General features: G+C 41.0%; 1 protein-coding gene across 14 annotated transcripts in view; it reads right to left on the reverse strand.

The window, feature by feature from the left end:
• LOC140729646 (leucine-rich repeat-containing protein 4C-like) overlaps nt 1-24,000 on the reverse strand; it is a 1,048,826-nt gene that overhangs the window by 261,708 nt on the left and 763,118 nt on the right. For 9 of the 14 annotated variants that reach the window (XR_012099387.1, XM_073049655.1, XM_073049656.1 and 6 more), the window contains one exon: nt 1,086-1,154. The exons of the other annotated variants lie outside the window; for them this stretch is intronic. The gene's annotated coding sequence lies outside the window, so the exon portion shown is untranslated. The remainder of the gene's footprint in view (nt 1-1,085; nt 1,155-24,000) is intronic. 14 annotated transcript variants of the gene reach the window in all.

A 24,000-nucleotide genomic window follows, 5' to 3' on the forward strand; every position in this document is an offset into this window, starting at 1 on the left:
AGCATGAGGAGAGAGAGAATAGTTTGCAGAAGTAATGAGAGATGTGTGTGGGGGGGTTGTAATATGACTAATGGGATTTTCTGCTCTGGAAGATGACATCAATTTGATCATCAAAATGCCCTCTTCTCTGTTGTAGTAGGTTAGTAAGTATACCCCGAAGTGTTCCTTCAGTGATGACCGCTGATAATTACATCTACCTTTGTGTAAGTACAACTTCAACCATTCCAATGTTTACTTTTGAAGCCCATTAATTCTTGTTACCATATTTGTGTTCATGTTGTTTTGATGTCACAGATTGGCAGTCTCACTTTTTCTGAGGGGTCCTGCTCATTGGGTCCTAGAACACTACAGTACAGAAAGAGGCCCTCTGGCCAGTTTAATCCATGCCAGCCTGATTTTCTGTCTAGTTCCACCGATCTGCCCTCCAAACCCCTCCCATCTAAGAACCTATCCAAATTTCTGTTAAATATTACAATTGAACTCATATCTACTGCTTCTGCTGGCAGCCCATTCCACACACACACCAACATTTCCCCTCAGAGTCCCATTAAAATTTCACCTTTCACCTAAATTTGTCACCTCTAGCTCTAGTCTCACCTAACCTTAAGAAAAATGGCCTCCATCTTGCATGCTTCTTTGATTAATGTGATTAATGACTGGTTCTGAATGGTGACATTCATGGGACATGAGAGGAAACTTCTTCACTCAGAAGGTTGTGAGAGTCTGAAATGAGTTGCCAGCACAAATGGTGCATGGGAGCTCGATTTCACCATTTAAGAAAAGTTTGGATAGGTACATGGATAGTAGGGGTATGGAGGGCTATGGTCTTGGTGCACATTGATGGAAGTAGGCAGTCTAAATTGTTTCAGCATGGACTAGATGGGACAAAGGGTCTGTTTCCGTGCACACTTCTCTACAACTCTATGTGATCCAAATTAGAAAGGCAAGGTCCATGGGTGCACACCATACTGATTTGGAGTAATACCACTGTTCTCTTATTTTGGCTCTGTATCCTGAAACATCCTATTCAACCACTGGGACTACCATATCCGGAAAGATTACAGCAGTTGAAGGCAGCGACTTACCACCAACATCTCAATGGCAATGAAGGATGAGGTATCATTAAATGCTGGCCTTGCAAGTGACACCCTCATCTGAAAAAAATGAATAAATAAATGAATTCTCAATTATAAAGCATATTTAGTCAAATGGTATCTTACAATTGAAATCACAAAGCTTATGTATTGGGAGCCTTGTGAGAAAATTCAGGAGCATTAAATAAAATCACATTTGACGTTAGAGGAATCAGCATAACAAGGCCGTGAAAAAGTGATAGAGTAGCAAAAAAAAACTAATTTTCAAGTGAATTTATATGACAAAGAGTCTTAAATGACAAGATGGCATGGCCTTGCACAAAATCATACACTGCATCTGTCAGAATTGTTTTGGATCACGCTGAAAGGAAGCTGCACAACTCGGCCTGTGTGCAATATCTAGAAAGAGGTAGCTGTCGGAATTCGATTAGCTAGTCTAATGGCAAAGTAATGAAAAATGAAATATTGGCAGGATGGAGTGATTCATGTTCTGTTCTCACTGAACCACGACCTTGAGAAATTGAGAAGTCTGTATCAGAGAGATAATGGAGGTTTGCATTTTGAACAAACCACGGCTTCTGATGTTGCACCATGTGTCTGAACATTGCCTTTTTATTATACATGGCTGGATTTGAGACATACCCAATCTGGGTATAATTTCAATGAGTGGTGAGTGGTTTATATTTAAAATATACATACAAAAATGGAAATGTCAACCAAATATCTGATGATTTATATTAATTTAAACTTGTTGAAATACACATTTTGTTTCCATCTAAGCAATGAAACTAATACTTAATTATGTGTTCCTGATCTGTGATGTCACCATATATTAAGTTGCAGAGGACAGCTTTTCAACTCATGGCAAATACAAGCACAAAATGTTTTGTACTTATTTTCAGGTACGTTCCACATTTAAACTTGACAGTCAATGTGTCATAGTTAGTCATGTTGGTAATTGAACAAATTGTGAAAATGAGGTGCGGACTTAGCAACAGTTCCCAGCACATAAGGCAAAGTATTGTGGATGCCTGAAATAAATAGTAGATTTTTTAAAAATACCAAGTGCACTCAGAGATCAGGCAGCTGTGTATGGAGTAATGGAGTTAACATTTCGGGTTGATAGAATCAACAGGACAGGCAACAACTATGCAGGGGAATAAACTACACATTTCTGGGGTTTAAAACGAAGGGTAGAAGCCAGATTAAGAAGGTGGGAGAGGGGAAGGGGTCAAGTTGACAAGTGATAGGAGAAAGTGATTGGTAAAGTGGATGATTAGGGGAGGGGGGATGAACTAAAAAGCTGGGAGGTGATAGATGTGGTGATGTCACATGTCACGTTTAAGAATGTGATTGGATGGAACTATGAGCATGTGCAGAAATGACAGAATGATCGAGATGCTTGTAGGTTAAGACATGGTTGCTGTTTGCTGTTAAATAAAAGTTTTAGTTATGTTCTTCCAAAATATGTTTCTTTATGAGTAACCCACGGTACATATAACGAACACAACATGGTGTAAGAGGTCGGTCTGGAAGAATAATTCATTTCGCTAACACGGGAGAAGCTAAGATAATCAAAAAAAAAGAGCGCAAGCTTTTTTGTTGTTTGCTAACAGCTTCAAGAATGGAAGTTTTGCAACCCCCATCGACGTTTCAGCTGACTGGAAACATTGCTGAAATCTGCAGAAGATTCAAACAGCTATTTGAAATTTATTTATCGGCGATTGGAGCAGAAAATAAATCGGAAAAACGATCCTACTCCACGTAATAGGGGACGATGCAATTGAGGTAAATAACCATTTTACTTTTGAGCAGATAATTTGAATTTAAAAGCAATAATCGACAAGTTTGATGCATTTTGCGTACTGAAGCTCAACGTGACGTAAGAACGGTACAAATTCTTTATATGCAAGCAGAAAGCTGATCAAACAATTGATCAATTTGTTGCAGAATTGAGAAACCACAGAAAAACATGTGAGTTTTCAGAGTTTACAGACTCTCTCATTAAAGACAGAATTGTTTGTGGCATTCTGGATAACGGTCTGAGAGAAAGACTGTTAGGACAAGATTTGAATTTGGAAAAAGCTGTGGGGCCCTGTAAAGCTTTGGAAATGTGAAGTCACAGGCTAAAGAGCTTTTTATTGAGAGCTATGTAGACGCTGTAGAAAAGCACAAACATGTTAGAGAAAATTACGAAGCGACAACAATGCCAATGGAGAGCAAGATGTCATCTGAAAGAAAAAAACTTTGTGATCGCTGTGGGCAACAGCACCAAACTGAAATGCATCCAGCGTATCGGAAAGTGTGCAACAACTGTGGAAAGAGTAATAATTTTTCACGCTGTTGCAGAAGTAGAAAGGAAATAAAACACGTAAATGCAGTGCTTGAAAATGAACGTAGGGAGTTTTATATTGATGTGCTTTGTGAAAACAAACGAAGTAAGAATGACCGGACTATTCTATTGCAAGTGAACCAAACCAATATTCTGTTTAAATTGGATACTGGAGCACAAGAAAATGTTCTTGCAGATTGTATAAAGAACACAACAATAGATAGAAGAGGCAAAGGTCTAAAGTAGAAGGGATTTGTTGGGAGAGAACAGTGGACCATGGGAGAAAGGAGGAGCGACACCAGAGGGAATTGATGGAAAGATGAGGAAGAAAAGGGGTGAAAGGTTAATCAGAATGGGGAATGGAAAAAGAGAGAAGGAAGAAAGGGGGAGAAGTTAGAGAAATCAATATTAATGCCATCAGCTTTGAGGCTTCCCAGATGAAATATGAGGTGTTTCTAATCCAACCAGACTGTGGCCTCATCATGGCAGCAGAAGAGTCCATGGCCAGGCATATCAGAATGGGAATGGGAAGTCATATATATATAACGTGTAATATTGTACATTGTAACACATATAACAAATAATATTATATATATGTTAATGTGCTGAACTTTTATTATTTTAAATTCCAATGTACAAACCTAAACTGTGCCCTTTCCTCATACAATATCCCTCCTTAAGTGGGTTCATCCAAAGTGAAACTTTTCTTAACTACTTCCAAAGGCAATGCATCTTAAATCAGTAAATTCTACACAGTACTCTGTGTGTGATCTATCTGGAGCCTTAGTACATTTGTAATAAGGATTCCCTGCTCTGACACTTGAAATAGAAGTCAGTTATCCCAATTATCTGCATTTAAATGCATCAATCTTCTGTTTCTTCTTACCTTACTGCATTTGCAATCTTTGCCTATTTAAATAGAAATTGTTCTTCCAGAGTCATCTCTCTTGCCACTGAGAAAAAAGCTATGGAAAGTTATGTCATTAAAGAAGTTTCATAGAACATAGAATAGTGCAGCACATTACAGGCACTTCGGCCCACAATGTCATGCTGACCCTCAAACCCTGCCTCCCATATAACGCCTCAACCTTAAATTCCTCCATATACCTGTCTAGTAGTCTCTTAAACTTCACTAGTGTATCTGCCTCCACCATTGACTCAAGCAGTGCATTCCACGCACCAACCACTCTCTGAGTGAAAAACATTCCTCTAATATCCCCCTTGAACTTCCCTCCCCCTACCTTAAAGCCATGTCCTCTTGTACTGAGCAGTGGTGCCCTGGGGAAGAGGCACTGGCTGTCCACTCTGTCTATTCTTCTTAATATCGTGTACACCTCTATCATGTCTCCTCTCATCCTCCTTCTCTCCAAAGAGTAAAGCCCGAGCTCCCTTAATCTCTGATCATAATCTATACTCTCTAAACCAGGCAGCATCCTGGTAAATCTCCTCTGTACCCTTTCCAATGCTTCCACATCCTTCCTATACTGAGGTGACCAGAACTGGACACAGTACTCCAAGTGTGGCCTAAGTAGAGTTTTATACAGCTGCATCATTACATCGCGACTCTTAAACTCTATCCCTCGACTTATGAAAGCTAACACCCCATAAGCTTTCTTAACTACCCTATCTACCTGTGAGGCAACTTTCAGAGATCTGTGGACATGTACCCCCAGATCCCTCTGCTCCTCCACACTACCAAGTATCCTGCCATTTACTTTGTACTCTGCCTTGGAGTTTGTCCTTCCAAAGTGTACCAGCTCACACTTCGCTGGGTTGAACTCCATCTGCCGCTTCTCAGCCCACTTCTGCATCCTATCAATGTCTCTCTGCAATCTTCGACAATCCTCTACACTATCTACAACACCACCAACCTTTGTGTCATCTGCAAACTTGCCAACCCACCCTTCTACCCCCATATCCAGGATGTTAATAAAAATCACAAAAAGTAGAGGTCCAAGAACAGACCCTTGTGGGACACCACTAGTCACAACCATCCAATCTGAATGTACTCCCTTTGACCCTCTGCCTTTGCCTGCAGAAGGCAATTCTGAATCCATCTGGCCAAACTTCCCTGGATCCCATGCCTTCTGACTTTCTGAATAAGCCTACCATGTGGAACCTTGTCAAATGCCTTACTAAAATCCATGTAGATCACGTCCACTGCACTACCCTCATCTATATGCCTGGTCACCTCCTCAAAGAACTCTATCAGGCTTGTTAGGCATGATCTGCCCTTCACAAAGCCATGCTGACTGTCCCTGATCAGACCATGATTCTCTAAATGCCTATAGATCCTATCTTTAAGAATCTTTTCCAACAGCTTTCCCACCACAGACGTAAGGCTCACTGGTCTATAATTACTTGGACTATCCTTAATACCTTTTTTGAACAAGGGGACAACATTCGCCTCCCTCCAATCCTCCGGTACCATTCCCGTGGACAACAAGGGCATAAAGATCCTCGCCAGAGGTTCAGCCATCTCTTCCCTTGCCTCGTGGAGCAGCCTGGGGAATATTCCATCAGGCCCCGCGGACTTATCCATCCCAATGTATTTTAACAACTCCAACACCTCCTCTCGCTTAATATTAACATGCTCCAGAACATCAACCTCACTCATATTGTCCTCACCGTCATCAAGTTCCCTCTCATTGGTGAATACCGAAGAGAAGTATTCATTGAGGACCTCGCTCACTTCCACAGCCTCCAGGCACATCTTCCCACTTTTATCTCTAATCGGTCCTACCTTCACTCCTGTCATCCTTTTGTTCTTTACATAATTGAAGAATGCCTTGGGGTTTTCCTTTACCCTACTCGCCAAGGCCTTCTCATGCCCCCTTCTTGCTCTTCTCAGCCCCTTCTTAAGCTCCTTTCTTGCTACTCTATATTCCTCAATAGACCCATCTGATCCTTGCTTCCTAAACCTTGTGTATGCTGCCTTCTTCCACCTGACTAGATTTTCCATCGACCACATGTCCATAGTACATTTCCCTACAAAAACATCATCCCAATTCACACCCGCAAGTTCTAGCCTTATAGCCTCATAATTTGACCTTCCCCAATTAAAAATTTTCCTGTCCTCTCTGATTCTATCCTTTTCCATGATAATGCTAAAGGTCAGGGAGCGGTGATCACTGTCCCCCAGATGCTCACCCACTGACAGATCTGTGACATGACCCGGTTCGTTACCTCATACTAGATCTAGTATGGCATTCCCCCTAGTCGGCCTGTCAACATACTGTGACAGGAATCCATCCTGGACACTTAACAAACTCTACCCCATCTAAACCCTTGGAACTAGTCAAGTGCCAATCAATATTAGGGAATTTAAAGTCACCCATGATAACAACCCTGTTATTTTTGCAGCTTTCCAAAATCTGCCTCCCAATCTGCTCCTCGGTATCTCTGCTGCTACCAGGGGGCCTATAGAATACCCCCAGTAGAGTGACTGCTCCCTTTATGTTCCTGACTTCCACCCATACTGACTCAAAAGAGGATCCTGCTACATTACTCACCCTTTCTGCAGCTGTAATAGTATTCCTGACCAGTAATGCCACCCCTCCTCCCCTTTTCCCCCCTCTCTATCCCTTTTAAAGCACTGAAATCCAGGAATATTGAGAATCCATTCCTGCCCTGGTGCCAGCCAAGTCTCCGTAATGGCCACTACATCATAATTCCATGTATGTATCCAAGCTCTCAGTTCATCACCTTTGTTCCTGATGCTTCTTGCATTGAAGTACACACACTTTAGCTCTTCTACCTTACTACCTTTACACCCTTTATTCACCTTCTCTTTCCTCAAAGCCTCTCTATTTGTTAGATCTGGCTTTACTACATGCACTTCTTTCACTGCTCTATCGCTCCGGGTCCCATCCCCCTTGCAAATTAGTTTTAACCCTCCCGAACCATGCTAGCAAACCTACCAGCAAGGATATTGCTCCCCTTTGAGTTCAGGTGTAACCCATCCAATCTGTACAGGTCCCACCTTTCCCAGAAAAGATCCCAATGGTCCAAAAATATAAAACCCTGCCCCCTGCACCAACTCCTTAGTCACGCATTCAACTGCCATATCCTCCAATTCTTACCATCACCATCACGTAGTACTGGCAGCAATCCTGAGAATGCCACCCTTGAGGTCCTGTTCTTCAGCTTTCTGCCTAGTTCCCGAAACTCACACTTCAGGACCTCATCCCTCTTCCTGCCTATGTCGTTGGTCCCAACATGTATCATGACTTCTGGTTGCTTTCCCTCTCGTACTAGGATATCGTGCACCCGGTCAGAGACATCCCGGACCCTGCCACCCGGGAGGCAACAAACCATACGGGTTTCCTTCTCACGTCCACAAAATCTCCTGTCTGTTCCCCTGACTATAGAGTCTCCAATGACAACAGCTCTCCTCTTCTCCATCCCATCCTTCTGCAACACGGGGTCAGACTCAGTGCCAGAGGCCCTGCCACCGTGGCTCACACCTGGTCAGTCGTCCTCACCAACAGCATCAAGGACGGTAAACTTATTATTCAGGGGAATGGCTACAGGGGTGCTCTGTGCTACCTGTCTACTCTCCTTCGCTTTCCCCCCTCGGTCTGTCACCCAACGACCTGCTGCTGGCAGCCTAGGTGTGACTACCTCCCTGTAGCTCTCATCTATGACTGCCTCATTCTCCCTTATGAGTCGAAGGTCATCCAGCTGCTGCTCCAGATTCCTCACACGGTCTTCCAGATCGCCCAGCTGCAAGCACTTCTGGCAGATGTGACTCTGCGGGAGAGGGGAGCTCCCCCACGACTGCCAGATCTCACAGGAGAAGCACATCACCGTCTCAGCAGGCACTGTAAAGACAAACTGGGAACAAGCTCGTCCTCCGCCTCTTCTTGTCGAAGCCTCTCGAGTCAAAGCCTCAAATCTCCACTCCTCCACTGGCCCACTTACTCACTGGCCGCTTTCCACAGGCTGCTCCGCTTGAGGTAACCCTTTATTTATTTGTTTGAGCTTTTCAAACTGCTTGGTCACCTGACCTCGATTGCCCAATCAGCTTCTTTCTGCTGAGTCTGAGCTATTCAAATCTTGATTGTCTAATCAACGGCTTTCTGCTGAGCTATTCAAATCTTGATTGACTTGATTGCACAGTCCAACTGCCAAAACTGCCAGAATCTCTCGAGTCAAAGCCTCAAATCTCCACTCCTTCACTGGCCCACTCACTCACTGACCCACTCATTCACCAGCAAGTGTTCTGATGAAAGCCTACATTCACAAAATCAGAATCAGGATTATTATCACCATCTTATATGATGATAAAATTGCTGTTTGGTGCAACGGTACAGTGGAAAGATGTAATAAAATGACAATAAGTTACAAAATAAATAAATATTGTAAAAAAGAACAATGCGGTCGTGTTCCTGGACCATTCGAAAATCCGATGGTGGAGGGAAGAAGCTATTGCTGAATCACTGAGTTTTGGTTTGCAGACTCCTGTACCTCCCCCTGATGGTAGTAATGATTAAAGGGCATGTATCAAATGGTGAGGGTCCTTAGTAATGGATTCAGCCTTCTTGAGTCAATGCCTCATAAAGATGGCCTCGATGGTGGAGAGGGTTATGCCTGTGATAGAACTGGTTCAATCCAGTTGTGATTAACTTCTTGTGATCCTGTGCATTGTAGCCCTCGTACCACACTGAGGTGTAACCAATCAGAATGCTTTCCGCTGTACATAAAGTAGCTGTATAGAAAGTAGCAAACATTTTTGGTGACATACCACATCTCCTCAAACTCCTAATAAATTACAGTCATGGTGTGCCTTCTTTGTGACCGCATCAATGCATTGAGTGTTGACATCCTGGAAACTGAAGCTGTTTATGCTTTCAAACACTGATCCTTCAACGAGGACTGTAGTGTTCTCCTGATTTCCCCTTACCAAGATCTTGCTGATGAAGAGTGAAGTTATTATAGTGACACCACTCAACCAGCTGATCTATCTCATTTCCGTATGCCTCCTTGTCACCATCTGAGATTTTATCAACAACAGTGGTGTCATCTGCAAATTTATAGATGGTGCTTGAGTTGTGCTTAGTCACACACTAATGAATGCAGGCAGAGTAACTCGGTAGGGGTGATACAGTAGCATTGCAGTTAGGCTAATGCTTTACAGTGCCAGTGACCCAGGTTCAATTCCCACTCAAAGGAATTCGTACATTCTCCCCTTGATCTGTGGGCTTCCTCTGGGTGCTCCAGTTTCTTCCCATATTCTAAAGTTGTACAGCTTAGTGGGTTAATTAGTCACATGGGTGTAATTGGACAGCACTAACAAATTGGACTAGAAGGGACCGCTACTGTATTGTGTCTCTAAATAAATAAAAGTAGACTAAGTACATGTCACTGAGGTGCACTTGTGTTGATTGTCAGTGAGGAGAAGATATTACCAGCAATACATACTGACTGTAGTCTCCCAATGAAGAGGTTCTAGATCAATCCCAAAGGGAGTTACTGTGGCCCAGATTTAGTAATTTGGTGATTAATACTGAGGGGATGATGGTATTGAATGCTGAGCTGTATTTGATAAACAGCAGCCTAACGTATGTGTTTCTTTTGTCAAAGTGCTCCAAAGCAGAGTGCAGAGCCAGAGAGATTGCATCCAGGTCCTCGCTCAGGCTGGCATTAATCGTAGCTGTGACCGGCCTCTCAAATCATTATCTAATTGAAAATGTGACTGTTACTGGTCAATGGTCATTGAGACAGCTCCCCCTGATCTTCTTGGATACCGGTATGATAATGTCTTTATGAAGCATTGAGGAACCTCAGACTGCAGTAGTGAGATATTGGTGATATCCTTAAACACTACCACCAATTGATCCATGTGGGTTTTCAGTAGCCAGCCAGTTAGACCACTGGGGCCTGATACATTGTGACAGTTTATCCTCATAAGTAATATTCTGGCATCAGCCTCTAAAACAAAGATTACAGGGTCATAGGATGCTGTGGCAATTTACACAGGTGTAGTTCTGTTCTCCCTTTTGAAGCGTGTATAAAAGGTGTTGACCTCAGCAGGAAGTGAAGCACCACTGCCATTTATGCTCTTGGGGTTCTTCTTACAGAGTACCATCATGCAAACTCTACTACAGATGATGTGATTTCCATTTATTTATTAATACTGGCATTTGTGCCCTTAATGGCAATTACTTAATTTTGGATTAACCTGGCCAAAATTTTCTCAATAAACACAAGTACAGAATTCTAGTATTCAAGCCAGCTATTATGACAGGCTTCTAATAGATATCCTGCTGTGCTCATTTCTTTCTAAAATTGATTTGAACAATAATGCTTTATATAAAAACTTCAGTATATTGCATGGACAATCTGCAATGAATTCAATAAATGTAAAATCAGAGATCAGAGACTGTCATCAAGCAGTTCTATAATACTGTTTGATATCACAGAAAGTGTCCCAAGGTCAACAATGGGAATGTGCTGTTGTCAAATGTGATGAATGAAGCTGACACTATGCCATCAATCTAATGGCAGCAGATGGGACCTTTAGCTCATATGTTTCATTGACCAGAGTTCACTTTCAATAAGATAACAGAGAAAATTAATTTGGGGTATACGTAAATGGATCAGTTTTCAAGAATATCTGTTGGATTTCAGTTGACTTATTTCTGTACTCTCCCATAGATTTGTGGCTGTTCAGTCCTCCGCCCTCAACTTCAATCATATTAATAGATGAAAGCTTTATTTGGTACCAACAATAAAACGCGTCAGGGTGCCATGATATATTTCCCTGCCAATTCACCATCCTGTGAATGCAACTACAAAAGGCACTGTCCAATCATATGAAAATACATGTACCACAAACACATTTGCAGAAGCAGCAGAGACCCCAGTCTTTCAAGCCTGGGTTCGTATTTATTAAGGTCATCGATGATCTGATTGTAACTCTAAATTTCTGTCTACCTGCAGTCAAGTTTCACCTGCCATTATCAAATATTTATCAATCTTCCTTATGAACATTCAAAGATTCGCGATTACCTGTGATAGTAAAACTATTTCCAAAATCACCGTAAAGGGGCAACTGCTTATATATTTTAATAATAATAATAATAATAATAATAATAACAATGATAATAAATACTTTATTGATTCCGAGTGGAAAAATTTTCTGTTACACAGCAAAATTTAAAAAATACTTTGCAGTGTACAGACTTAATTAATAATAAAGTACAGAATATTAATTTACCAAAGTGCAATAATTTGCAATGATGTCCAAAGTAATAAAACAGAGACTATTGTACTTTTAAAGTGGGTTCTCCAATTGCACAGAGATGAACTGTTGTATATATGTATTGCATTTGGTAGGAAAGATTTTCTGTGATGATCCCTGTGACAGTGGAGCTGAATGAGTCTGTTCAGAAGGGTGCTCCGCTGCTTATTCAGTAGCTCATGGAGACGATGTGCTATATTGTTCATAATGTATAACAGCTTGTTTAGTGACCTCCTCTCCACCACTAACTCAAAAGGGTCTAGGTTGTAGCCAAGGGCAGATCCACCCTTTCTGATGAGTTTCTTTAGTCTTTTTGCAATACCTGCACCAATGCTGCTCCCCCAACATAAAGCAGCAAAGAAGACTGCTCTTGCTACAACAGACCGGTAAGCGACATCCAACATCCTGCTGCATTAATTTTAAAATGCAACGTTAATTTTGAATTCCTTCACAGAAGTAAACATCCGCTCTACATCCACCCTGTCAAGACCCCTCTGGCTCTTAAATGCTTCAGCAAGTCAACTCTCACTCTTCTAACTCCTACCTTAAATATTGGAGACCAATACTATATATTGTAAGCCAGACTGTAATCAATTTCATAAGAATTTAACCACAATATTCTGTTAGTTTTCCTATTAGTCCCTACACATGCAACTAGGTCTCTCGAAAGTCATGCCTCAGGTCACTCAGATCCCTCTGCATCACCATTGTAAACAAAAATTCAAGTCAAAATGGACAATTTCACATTCACTACGAAGTAGTCCATTTGTCAGACCTTTGTCCATCCAATTAAAAATATTGTATCTCTTTGCAGTCTCTTTATGCCCTCTTCACAGCTTATTCTTCCATCTTTCTTTGTACCAAGTCTCTTTGATGAAAGGTTATCTCCTCAATCCTTTTTGATCAAGTATCAATCTTTGGTATGTCAAAAACTTCTATTCGCAAAAGTAGTTTCCTTAGTGATATAAAAGCAATTTTAAATAATTAAGAGGTCATACTCATTCAGATATATTACATTTTTCAATCAAGTAATGTACGGAAGCACAATTGAAAAATAATCGATATTCTTTGATCATACTTGGCCGCACTTTCATCATTTTACTCCAGAGAAGTTAAATCCAGGGTGCCACAGTAGTGTAGCTGTTAGCGTGACATTATTACTACATGGCGCGTTCCAGAATACAGAGTTCAATTCCGGCACCGTCTATAAGGAGTCTCTACATCCTCCCTGTGGAATGTGTGGGTTATCCTTGGGTCTTTGGCTTCCTCCCACAGCCCAAACGTACTGGGTAGGTTAATTGGTCATTGTCAATTGTCATGATTAGGTTAGGATTAATCAGGTTTGTCGGGGATTGCTGGGTGGCATGGTTCAGAGGACCAGAAGGGCTTACTCTATGCTGTATTGTTAAATAAAATATAATATACAGACTAGAATACATGGATTATCAGACACAACAAAGATGAAGCGTGACTACTTACGTCACACTACTTAAAATGAAAATATGTTTGGTTATGCTATATTTCCCCTATATACTTAATATCAACATAAACTGTATTCTGTACAACACTCTTCCCACGTAGTATTAGGGAAATCAAATCCTAATGTCATGTGATGCTACATTTTTAAATGTCAAGCCATCTTTTGAACCATCTAGTGAAATCCAAGACAAACTACAATTTCTGCACTGTATAAAATATCTATGATGAGCTGGTTTTATTAGGACTAGACAAGTAATCACAGGGAGTCTCTCTCTCTCTCTCTCTCTCTCTCCCTCTTCCTCTCCCTCTCTCTCTCCCTCCCTCCCTCCCTCCCCACCCTCCCCCATTGGAGAGACCCCGGTCTCTACTCTGAGGCAGAGCACCAAAGACACTTCCCCACTCTGGACTAAAAATATTGCCCCATCTGCAGTTGTGTCTTTTTTATTTGATTACTTACTTTGATTTTAAAAGTTCTTAAATGACTCTATGTTTGAGACATTTAAAAACTCAATTTGCTTCACCATTCAGACTGCAATGTGCAGCCCCCACCCCCAGGTTCTGTCATGTGCTGTTAGTTGATTTCAGAGGTAGTGCCTCGGGGTTATGGTGCCAAACACCTACCCGATACTCTGCAACTCTGTACTCACCACATACAGACATGTGATTACTGGTGGGAAGCAGAATAGGTCCAGCAAAATCAGACCAAGGGAATAGAGAACCACAAGGAGTAAATAACATGTCCTGCTCTTGAGTTGCTAAAGCACATGTGATTGGTCTTCATGCCTTTACGATACAGACCAAAAGTTTTCTTCCTCAGTACATTGCAGTTCATGCATCATCTGTTTCACCAACACCCCAGTAAACTAGTAAATCAAGGGTATCTCGTTTGGATGCAGAAATTGTAACTCATAAAATGTTATCAGTAACTGGCAGCAGGGAAATTAAAAAAAAATCTTTATGTGAATATCTTTCAGGTTTGCAAGATTCTTTGTCTATAAATAGTAAAGTCACGGATTACACGTTTTACAAGTGACAAGAACTGACAATTCATCATAAAATTTGCATTTTAGTAAAGAAATAATGAATGAGGTTCAATGGACACTTTTTTGTATGCTTTGCCATGGTTTTCAAATGTACACCAAAAACACAGTCATTGGAAAAATTGTTCTCATTAATTGAAAAGATGTACCATTGCAAAGGGGAAGAGAATAGCATAAGCTTTAAGAAATCAATCAGCAATCAATTCATCAGGGTATGCTAGCGATTGATATAAGAGCTGAGTGTTCTGTTTTGTTTTTGAATTAAGAATTGAATGATTTTGTCCATAATTTGATGTCTGTCAAAATCTCCAATACTGCTGTTTATGCTTTGAGAATGATGATAATAGGGAGGGAGTGTGGATACTTGCTCTGCTCCTGTGATCTGAGCATTTTCCAGATCGGTGGACCAACCAGATGAAAAGCAAGCTCCGCCAAATCTTCCACGCCAGTTTGAACTACATTTAGGAAATAATTTAGCAACTAGATTTGTACAGGGAAGGCAAGGATAACATTATTATTCATCAAAGTAGAGTAGATTTAAGAACTGCTGAACAAGAAAAGCAATTCAGAAAATAGAATTCTGAGTTCAACAAGAGGAGACACACAGTTCAATGGATTGACTGTGGCCGCTGCCTCAGTTCTGAATGATGTGCGATAAACTGAGTAACATTTGTCAGCAATTCCAATCCTTCATTTGCAATGATTTAAGTGAATACCTACTGTGTTAGCTCTGAATTGAACAAATGTATAAAATGTCAGTTCAGTGGATAGTTTAATTGTGGTGGTGTGTGACCACTATGCTTAAGTTTCTCTGGAGATCCCCCTAAAGCCAGTGATGGTAGTAATGGTAGTTGCAAAGGGATTCATAACTGGAGGCAAGATGGCACCAGCGACCAATGGCGACATTTTTCAGACAGCTGATAATACTACTAAATACTCTAGAATACTTCTGAACTGTGATCTCTGAAGTCTGCAGCCTGTGATTTCACTTTAAGGGTATTCTTTTGAACCAACTAAACAATGCGGCACTTTTGCGAATTCCTGGGGTATTTAGCGAACTAGACTCTTGAGAATACAGATACGGCTAAAGCAGCCATCACTAGGGGTGGACGCTGAATCAAGGCCTGATGGCAGAAGACGAACCCATGGTTTGCTCCATTACTCCACACCGATTAAAGTATCGAGCAAGATTAAAATAATTGAGGATGAGAGCATAAAGTGAACTACCTCTGCCTGTGCTTCACTGGTCTTACTCTCTTCTCACTATTACTGTTGAGCAGGAGATGCAGGAGTCTTGGTCTATTGGTAAAAAATGAAATCAAATTCTTGGAATGAGGTGACATAGGATTGGAAGATGTAGAATCCTTGTGGGTAGACCTATGGCACAGCAAGGGTAAAAAAAAACCCTAATGGGAGTTATATACATGCCTCAAAATAGTCACCAAGAAGTTGGCTACAAATTAAAATGGGAGATGGAAAATACATGTCAGAAGGGCAATGTTACATTAGTCATGGGGGATTTCAATACGCAGGTAGATTGGGAAAATCCACATTCTTCTTAGGCACTGATATCATTGAAGGCTGCTTGAAGCAGTTGGGTACCTCAGACTGCTGAAGTGAGAGGTTAAAGACATCAGTGAACACTCCAACCATTTGATCAGTACAGGTAATTCATCCTCAGCCAATTGTCCCGTCTGGACCAGACGCTTTCCATGGGTTCACGCTCCTGTGGAATGCACTCACGTCGGCCTCAGAGACGTTAATCATATGGTCATCGGCGACTGCGGGAGTTCATGAAGCTTTTATGGTCATAAGGGCATTGAGCTCATCTGGGAGTGAAGTATTGTTGTCAACCCTGTGGCACGTTATTGCACGTTTCAATATACATATAATAAATAAAATTGAATCTGAATATGAAACTAGGAATAAGCTGTGTAACATCGTATTTGAGATTCATATCACCTAGACATCTTCCTCCTATTTCAAGGCTCTTACTAAAGATGCATGAATGTCCAGTTAATAATTTTGAGGAACTTAATTTAACTGTCTGTGAACTTAATTGAAGTTGAAGTACTGAGTGTTGTATTTATTTTTGGAAGTTTTTAATCATGTCAAGTAAGCAAAGTTTTCAGTGTCAATGAATAACAGGAAAATGCCTCTGCATTTCAACAGGCAAGCATATAAAAATAAACACACAACGATCCAGGCTTCATCTAGGTATTAGCTAATGTAGGAACATAAGAAAGAATTGGGTGCCACAGTGCATTGCAGTTAGTGTGATGCTATTACTGCATGAGGCATCAGAGCGCGGAGTTCAAGTCTAATGTCATCTGTAAGAAATCTGTACATCCTCCCCTGTAGCATGCATGGATTTTCTCTGGGTGCTCCAGTTTCCTCCCACAGTCCAAAGATGTACCAGTTAGTAGGTTAATTGGTCATTGTAAGTTGTTCTGTGATGTGGCTAGGGTTAAATCAGGGGTTTCTGGCCAGTGCAGCTCAAGGTGCCGGTAGGGACCATTTCATGCTGTATTTCTGAATCATAGGAGACTTCTAGCACAATAAATTTCACAATAAATGCATTTTGGTAGAAAAAATGAAGAGGGTATATGAAACAAAGCATGCAGGATCTCGTGCCACAGCAGCAGCAGACACGTGTAGGGGAAGTTATGAAATATAAATCACTGGATAGATCTCATCTGGAGTATTGTGTCCAAAATTGGCACCATACTGTAGAAAGGCATTAAACCTTCAAAAGAATTCTGAGGAGATTTATGAGAATTAAACAAATTCAGTCATGTGGAGAAATTGTTCTCCTCATAGCAGAGATGCTTCCTAAGAAATAAAGAATGGGTATTTAAATAATGAGGTGTTTTGAAAGAGTAATTAAGACAACACCATTTCTGCTAGCAGATAATTAATAATAAAACTAGTGGTGGAGAGATGACTCTAAATGAATGAAGGCAATTCTCTTTCACAGAAGTATCAGATATTAGAAGAAATTGTTTAACACACACTCAGTGGCCAAATTATTAGGTACACCTGTTCATTAATACTATTATCTAATCAGCCAATCACGTGGCAGCAACTCAATGCGTAACATCAGAAGGCTATAAGACATAGGAGTGGAAATAGACCATTCAGCCCATCGCATCTGCTCCATCATTCCATCATGGCTGAAACTGGATCCCACTCAACCCCATATACCTGCCTTCTCAGCATATCCTTTGATGCCTTACTAACAGGAAATGATCAACTTCTGTCATGAAAGCATGCTGACATGGTCAAGAAGTTCAGTTGTTGTTCAGACCAAACATCAGAATGTGGAAGAAGTATGATCTGGGTGACCTTTACCGTGGAATGATTGTTGGTGCCAGATGGGGTGGTTTGAGTATCTTAAGTACTGCTGATCTCTTGGGATTTTCAGGCACAGCAGTCACTGGAATTTACAGAAAATGGCATAAAATCAAAACAAATCCAGTGAACAGTAGTTCTGTGGTTGAAAACACCTTGTTAGTGAGAGAGGCCAGAGGAGAATGGCCAGATTGATTCAATCTGACAGGAAGGTGACAGTAACTCAAATAACTATGTGCTACAGCAGAGAAATGCAGAAGAACACAACATGAACTTTGAAGTGAATGGGCTACAGCAGCAGATGACCATAAGCACTTGATGGTCGCAAAAACCATTGAAAATGTATTTTATACCACAAATTCTTATGATCTGAAATATATTGCCAGGAGGGAGGAGAAGCAAATTCAATCACTGCTTTCTCAAAGATATACTTGAAAACATAAAATCAATTACAGGGCTATGGGGAATAATTCAGGGGAGTGCAACCAACTGAATTGTTCTTTCAATATGCTGGCACAGGCAGTTCAGGATGAATGTTCCTTCTGTTAAAAATGATCCTATGGTTATTTCCATGAGCTATTAAGAGCAATAGTTACACATACTTACTCATTATATTGTCTCCTGGATTGTCAATGGATTTTGTTCATTGCAAAATGTTTTATGGTGATTTGGAGCAATTATTGATAAGTTTTTAAACAGTGCAGGATATGCTTACCCTATTTATTATCAGAAGAATAACTACCTTATGTATAATCTAATGACTGGATCTTCACCACTTTCAGGGGCAGTAAACTTCTGCTTTCTGAGAGAAGATATTTCTACAGCATCAGTTTAAAAAGACTGGCTCCTTACTTTGCAGCTATATCAATTTGTTCATCACTCTCTAATAGTGAAAATGTCTCAACTTGTCCCTTGTCGATTAGAATCATACCTGTTTGAATATACTCATAACTGTGTGGCCAGATTCAACTCTAACTCAATGTACAAGCCATAATGGGCAGTATCTCAAATAACGACAGGTTGGAGTACAGGAAGGGTATGGAAAGCTTAGTAAGACAATGCCATGACAACAAACTCTCTTTCAATGACAGCAGAGCAAAAGAAATGGTTATTAACTTCTGGAAGAGGAGCACAACATGTGAACCTGTCTATAGCAGTGGTATTGATGTTGGGAGGGCTGAAGTCCTTGGAGTAACTATCAGCAATACCTGTCCTGGTCCAACCACTTTAATATTACGGCAAGAAAACTCTTATGCACACTACTGTTGTAACATGTGGTTATTCGAATTACTGTATCATGTCCTTATAGGCCCTTGGCAATTTTTATCAATGTACCATAGAAAGCGTCATATCTTGATGCATCTTGTCTTGGTACATCAACTGCTTTGACTGTAACCACAAGAAATCAAAGAGAGTTGTCCACAAGAAACTACAGAGTGTTGTGAAGACAGCTCTGCATGGCATAGAAGCCAATCTCCCCTCAATGGTCTATACATCTCACGGCCTCAGTAAAGCAGCCAACATAATCAAGGACAACACCCACCTCAGACATTCTCTCTTCTCCCATAGGGCAAAAGATACAAAATCCTGTAAGAATGTACCACCAGGCTCAAGGAAAGCCTCTTACCCTATTGTTACAAAACTATTTTTAGAATTAGAATTTTATTTCTTAGATCTCACAACATGAAGGAGTAAAAATCTTCATATTGCATTATGTCACTATGTACAAGCAATAAGGAAGGGAAATGTGGGAGGATATTGCCCGAGCACTAAGACTGTATATATAATTGTTTTGTGTACATATACGTACAGTCAGATAAAATGTATAGTCAGATATGCAATCAGATCAGTGTGTATTGAGAAATCTGATGGCCTGATGAAAGAAGTTGTCCCAGAGCCTATTGGTCCTGGTCTTAATGTTGTGGTACCATTTGCTAGATGGAAGCAGCTGAAACAGTTTGTGGTAGGGGTGGCTGGAGTCCCTGATGATCCTCCAGGCCCTTTATATGCACCTGCTGCTCTATATATACTGAAGAGAGGAAAATTCACATTCACAGATATGCTAGGCTGCCCACACCGCTTTTTGCAGTACCCTGTGATTGAGGGTAGTGCAGTTCCCATACTAGGCAGTGACACAGCCAGTCAGGATGCTCTCGATGGTGCCTTGAAGAAAGCCCTGAGGATGTGGTGCATTTTTCACCACATTGCCGGTATATACAGTCCAGGTGAGATCCATGGTGATGTGTACACCTAGGAACTTGAAACTATTCACCCTCTCAACTACAGTCCCATTGATGTCAATAGGGGCGAGCCTGTCTGTGTTGAACTCCCTTGCATAATAAAATGAACTCTTAAACTCACATTCTGTGTATTATTGTCCACCTGCACTACACATTCTTGGTAGTTGTTACACTTCATTCTGCATTCCATTATTATTTTTTCCTTGTACTATCTCAATGCTCTATATAACAAATTGCTCTGCATGAATAGTACAAGATCAAAGTTCAAATTTCAAATTAAATTTATTATCAAAGTACATATATATCACTATATACAACCTTAAGATTCATTTTCTTGTGGACATACACAGTAAATCCAAGAACACAATAGTGTCAATGAAAGACCTCACCCAACAGGACGGCCAAACAGCCAATGTACAAAAGACAACAAATGGTGAACTTACAAAAGAAAACAAACATAAATATGTAACCAGATGACCGTTGAATATCATTTTTTTATTTTTAAAGTGCACTTATGTATTCACCTTGGCAATGCTAAAATAGCTGCCTGTGCCTTTAAGAGAAAATGGTGACATTATTTTGCATGGGTGGAATAGAACGAAGAGTTACCATGTTCTAGAAAGGACGACGTTCAAATGCTTTTCCCAGGTTTGATGAGGAAAGGAGAATAATATTTGATAATATCCATGTAAATTCATTTATACTTGTTTGTAAATCTGGAATATCAGTAATCTGACGTGTTTTACATGTGGATGCTTTAGATTTTCGCAGGTAAATTGATCAGCGCTGTATAGTGTGATTACAAAGTTCGTTAATCGTCCTACTAGGTTAGTCTTTTTAGTAATTCAACTACAACGCAATGTATTGTAAAAGTTTATTTGTCTTTATTGTTTCATGATCGAATGTGAATGTAACAGAGTAATGTGAATGTGTTAATTTCTTCACGTAGCGAGTGAGAACTCATTTCAAGGTCTAGCCTATATGTGTTTGAAAGTTAAGCACGTGTGTGCCAAGTATATCTCTTAGTTAAGATGTGATGTATTTATTCATATTTTCAATGTTGTGTATAAGGTACAGGGTTGGTGGGTTTCTAATATTCTTTGTATTGTTTTTGTCAGAATTGCCACTACCGTATTGGTTTTGTATATTTTGATTTAATTATTTTCATTCTGCATACATAACAAGGGTGTGGTCCGAAGTTAAACTGAGATTGTAATAGCGGGGACTTTTTTAAAATTTATTTTGAAGTTTTTATTTTGATACCTTCTTTCTACAATAAAACATCTAAAACAGATAAAGGAATTTAAGACCCAGGAAAGGTATTTGTTGTCCTGCATGTGCATTCTTCCCTAGGCTACTAAATTTGGAACCAGGAGTGGGTTAATTCCAAGCCAGTTTAGTAGTTTTTTAAAAAAAAATTTGTATGCAGTACAATATATGATAGTGGTGAAGAATAAGACAGCCGTTCCCGTGGGACAGAAGGAGAGCCTGTTAACGCATGGAGACCATGATAGAGCCTTGAGATCAGGCTGGGATATTGGCACTGACGCCAGGACGTAGAACTGTGACGGTGATCCCGAGCAACTGCGGCCGTGAAGTCATCGTGTATCCTGCAAGAGATGTCAGCAACCCCTTTTCCAGGCTTGTAGAGATGTTAATGACTTGAGTTTTCAAAATGTTACTCAGGGTATGAGCAAACTGAACTTGATTTGAATGAACAAATTAGAGGCATGAGGAAGCCATGGCAACTATAGATAAATTAAGCAAAAGTCCTATGTATATGTTCCAAGGGAAAGACACATTGCCTATTTACAGGGAATGGTGAGAAAGATGGGGTGGGGGGGGGATGTCTGTTGATGACTTTATTGGAGAAGTGGAAAGGGTGCTTCGTGCTAGAAACCAGTCTCAGCAGGATCATATGATTTTGTTATGTCACTGCTCAGGGGTGCAGCTCTAGAAGAAGTACGTACGCACAGTGATACTGAGGAAGACCAGGCTGATGACTTGTTCACCTATCTAGTGACAACCATAGTACACCCAGCTGTTGCATAACTTCCTGTAGGGTGAAGACATAAGAGGGTTTTCACGTGCCCCAGCCCAAGCTCTTAACTTGCTACTGAAGCATTCCCCTGACGCAGTGGCCAATAAGAGGGTGGCGCTCGGAGATCAACTTATAAAGGGGATCAGAGATCCTTCCCTTAGAAAGGAGCTCCACCGATTCATGCAGAACAACCCTGTGTCCTCAATGATAGAAGTGTGAGAGGAGGCTGGTCTGTGGTTTTCAGAAGAGTGCTGAGGAAATACACAGACTGTAGTGTCAAAATGTAGCAGTAGCCAGGCACAGTGCTCAATTTTCAAAGCTCAGGAATATCAATCTGTCACTCTAGACGATGTCCTTGAAGTAGTTGCAGTGCAGGGCATAACCATTAGTCAGCTGATTCAAGCAATGAAAGATCTTGCTGTACAGGGAGGTGTGGCACATGCTACAATGAGTAGACCCAAGTTAACAGTCTAGGTTCACAAAGGATGGGCAACCAATATGCTTCAAGTGTCAGGTGGGAGGGCACGCAGCAAAGAATTGCCCACAGAAGCCAAGTGCAAAGGACGTACAGCCTGAATCCTCCAGCCCTCAGGTTGTTGTGAGTCGGACAGTCTGGGGGAAACTCATAGACTCAGATAATGTTCAGCCATCCCGTGACCATATGCTACAACGTGCCGTCGGAACATGTCCTGTTGCTGAGCTTAAGATATCAGGTGTCTCTGTCTGTTGTCAGTTATACACAGGTAGTCAAGTGAGCACCATGACTGAGCAGTTCTTTCAAGAACATGAATAGAGAGGATGAGGACATGTTGTCCACTGCTGGCTGGCTTGTTAACAGATGCTAATGGTCTTGATATTCCTAACTTTGGGTATCTAGAGCTAGAGCTAGAGGTTCAAGTGATGGACATGTGGCTTTTTAGTGGTCAGAGATCCTGTTAGCACTGAACAACCATCCCATGCATTGTAGGCATGAACCTAATAAGCCAATGTGGACAACTTGTTTATGTTGAACTTGATATGACCCTAGAAGGAAAGTTGGATTCTGATTGGAGAGATCTGTTCCAGAAAGTGCAGATGCACCCTACTGAAAAGAAAGCTGCAGTCCAAGTATCAGCAAAAGAGACTGAGCACATACCTGCTGAATCTGTAATTACCATTCTGGCTAGGAAGGCCACTCGAGACACTGGTACTGACCATAAGATGTTACTTGAGCCACTTAACTCCCTTCTACCAGGTGGTCTTGTAGTTATTGCCACGCTTGTTGACTCTGGTTGTTGTACACTGCTAGTACAGGTTTTAAATCTCTATTGAGAGGATGTATGGCTCTCACCATGGACCTGGCTGGGTACATTGTCAAAGGTAGAATGTGTAGATAGTGATCAGTGTGGTGCTGTAAGATTCTAGCAGATCTCAGCTGGCATTGAACAAATGACTGTTGGCGTAAAAGAAGAGGGTAGTAATCCCAAGTTAAAGTCAATTCTACTCAAACTCGACATTGGGGGTAGAGAAGAACAATAAGTTCAGCTAAGAGCTTTACTGGCTAAGTACCTTGAATATCTTTTCAGTCGAAGATGAAGACCTTGGGTGCGCTGATAAGGTCAAACATGAAACTCATTTGATTGATGATGGGCTCGTTTCACAGCCATACCGTCACGTTCCACCCAACCAGAACAGTGAAGTTAAAGAGCACATCTCAAAGTTGATGAAGGAAGGTGTGATTCAGGAGAGCAATAGTGTGCATGCCTCACCTGTAGCATTGGTCCAGAAGGCTGCTGGTAGCATCAGACTGTGTGTGGATTATCAGAGACTGAATCTTGAGACTAAAACGGATGTGTTCCCTCTCACGTGCATTGATGAGAGTTTTGATGCTATGCGGGGGGCATAGTTATTCTCAGCGATAGACCTTGTGAGTGGTTATTATCAAGTGGAGGTAGAGGAGCGAGATCGGCATTAGACTGTTTTCTTAACTCTGTTTGGTCTATATGAATATCTTTGCATGCCGTTTGGGGTCGCAATGGGCTGGTGACTTTTCAAGGACTCGTGCAGGCAATCATGAATGATTTAATTTTCCAGACTATGCTGGTGTATCTGGATGATATTCTGGTGTACTTGCAGACTTTCTAGGAACATGTGCTTCAGCGTCTCAGAGAGACAAGTCTGAAACTGAAGCTGGAAAAA

This window comes from Hemitrygon akajei, chromosome 6, assembly GCF_048418815.1.
Source record: "Hemitrygon akajei chromosome 6, sHemAka1.3, whole genome shotgun sequence".
Taxonomy (NCBI): Eukaryota; Metazoa; Chordata; class Chondrichthyes; order Myliobatiformes; family Dasyatidae; genus Hemitrygon; species Hemitrygon akajei.